General features: G+C 36.9%; 1 protein-coding gene across 1 annotated transcript in view; it reads left to right on the forward strand.

Moving 5' to 3' along the window:
* Nucleotides 1-2,500, forward strand: part of LOC136842825 (kinetochore protein Spc25-like) — a 517,729-nt gene that overhangs the window by 201,685 nt on the left and 313,544 nt on the right. The window lies entirely within an intron of this gene.

Below are 2,500 nucleotides of genomic sequence, written 5' to 3' on the forward strand. Positions count from 1 at the left end.
TCTGAAGATAGATATTTTGTAGAGAATATTCACGTATATTTTTGTTACGATAAACATTTTTGTATATTTATGATCACATCGTTTAGTTCTTTTGAAAATGTCTAGATAGACCAAACTGCGCAGGCAATCCTTGATATCACTTTTCTCTGTGGTATTGTGCGTTTGAGCTTCACTTTTTCCTATGAGTTTTAAGCATAATTTAGTCATTTTATTCGCATATTCGCAAGACTACAAACCACTTCAGCAGGCAATCTATGAAGCAAGTTATTGGCCTAAATCACACAGTACGAAGATACAAACTTAAATGTATTTCTATACAATGCACTTTGTGTGAGCACACATTTATGCACATATTTACAAGAATACATACCACATCAGCAAGCAATCAATGAACTAAACCAGTATCTTAAATAATGTAGTGCAAATAATAAACCTGAACGTATATACCTGCACAATGCGCCTTGTATGAACACACACATACTTACACTCATCAAGGCGGAATGCCGTAGACCACACGTCCGAGGCAGATATCTTCATTAGAGAGAAAAATTGTCGAAGCGATGGAGGAAAGGAGGCGGGGGCGGGGATGGCCCAGGGGGGTTGAGGAATGGCTGGGCCTGATCCATTCATATGCAAATTCGAAGGCTGGGAGATAAATGGGTCACTGGAATATGATGATATGGAACAAAGGGAGAAAGAATTGAGGTTCGACAAAAAAGGCGAGATAAAAATGTCTGAAAGGTTTATATATTTTTTTTATTGATATTTCGTGGCACCGTGAAGACATTTTTATTTCTCTCTCTCTCTCTCTCTCTCTCTCTCTCTCTCTCTCTCTCTCTCTCTCTCTCTCTCTGTGAAATAAAAAGTTGAAACGGTTTAGTCATGAGCATACAGCAATTCGTACATGAATTTTTAAAATAGACACGAGCTATGTAAAGTTATATATATAAAATATAATATTGTTATATACAGTATATGTATATTTATTTATTTATATATTGTATATGTGTATATTTATGATCAGGCTATGTATTTAATCGTTTGAAAGCATAATACGTCAAGTGGAGTACTTATTTCCATCAGAAATTTAGTATGCATGGAAAGCAACAGCTGATATATCAATTCACGTACATCTACAGATATCTGTAATAACTAAAGTATGCAGTGCACATACATTCCTTCCTTCCTTTTTTTTTTTTTAACCATTTTCCATCTTTGGCTTTAGTCAGCATTTAAAATCGCTAAATTCTAAATTCTCGAACAAAGGCTACCTCGTGAGACTGATGATCTCCAGAAATCGTCAGATTACACAATTTAAATGTCCCATTTTTCCGTTTTTGTGTCTTTCTTTTATTTTTCCACTTCCCGAAAAATTTATGCAAAATCATAATTCAAGAGATCGACGACGAACGAAATAAAGGAGAGGAGAAATGAAAAATGAAAATAATGCCTGTTAATAGTCTCGAAACAAATGTTTCAAAATTTGTTTCTTCTCGTAATTTCTCTCCTTTCCTCTATGGTCATTTCATAATTCCTCTCATTTTTTTCTCTCTCTTAATATTCCCTTGGTTAAGATCAAACAACTCCCAAATTTAGAATTCACCTCAAACGAAAGACGAGGGAGAAAATAAAAGAATAGAAAATAAAATCTCTTGCAAGCAGAAGCGAAACAAAAGCGCAGCGTTGCTGCAACAATATTGACTCGGGGAACACTGTTGTCGGAACCCGTTCCCACGCAGGTCATCCGTTACAAGTTGCAATCGAAGCTCAAACACTTGTGACTTCATCCTTTTCGAACAGAGTGACTGCTCGGGCAACTGGCAAACACACAAACCACAGGCGTCGTCGGTCCTGAGGTTAAAGAGTGAGGTTTGATTGCCGGCTAATACTTAGCGCTGGGAATTTTATAAAATGGAAAATAACAGCTTTTAAAGTGTTTACGTAAAATTGGAGCTCAGTAACAAGAAACAATTGCGAGTGCCGTCAGTGGACTACACCAGCAACCCCTTTTATTCCTGTTGCTGTACCTCCGTTCATATTCTCTTTCTTCCGTCTTGCTACCCACCCTCTCATAACAATTGTTTCATAGTGCAACTGCGAGGTTTTCCTCCCGTTACACCTTTCAATCCCCTCTACTCTCAGGCTTTCGGCGTTGAATGATTTCATTGGTCCCAGCGCTTGGCCTTTGGCATAATTTCCATATATTCTATTTTCGAGTTGAGTTTTAGATTTTTTCGATTGAGGAGTATACTTGTTTAGAAACCCGGTAAGTGTAAACAAACAACTACTCTACTTCTTGAAATGGTTAAAATGTAAAATACATAGCGCTAATGAACAAGTACAAAGCGCAAAGGTTTGTGGTTTTTGCATTTCCTAAACCGCATATTTTGAGAGGAATATTCATGGGCTTCTGTGTATATACACATTCACACTATACAGTATACACACACACACACACATATATATATATAGAGAGAGAGGGAGAGAGATTCATGTAGCG

The sequence above is a fragment of the Macrobrachium rosenbergii genome, chromosome 10, assembly GCF_040412425.1.
Source record: "Macrobrachium rosenbergii isolate ZJJX-2024 chromosome 10, ASM4041242v1, whole genome shotgun sequence".
In the NCBI taxonomy this organism is placed as follows: domain Eukaryota; kingdom Metazoa; phylum Arthropoda; class Malacostraca; order Decapoda; family Palaemonidae; genus Macrobrachium; species Macrobrachium rosenbergii.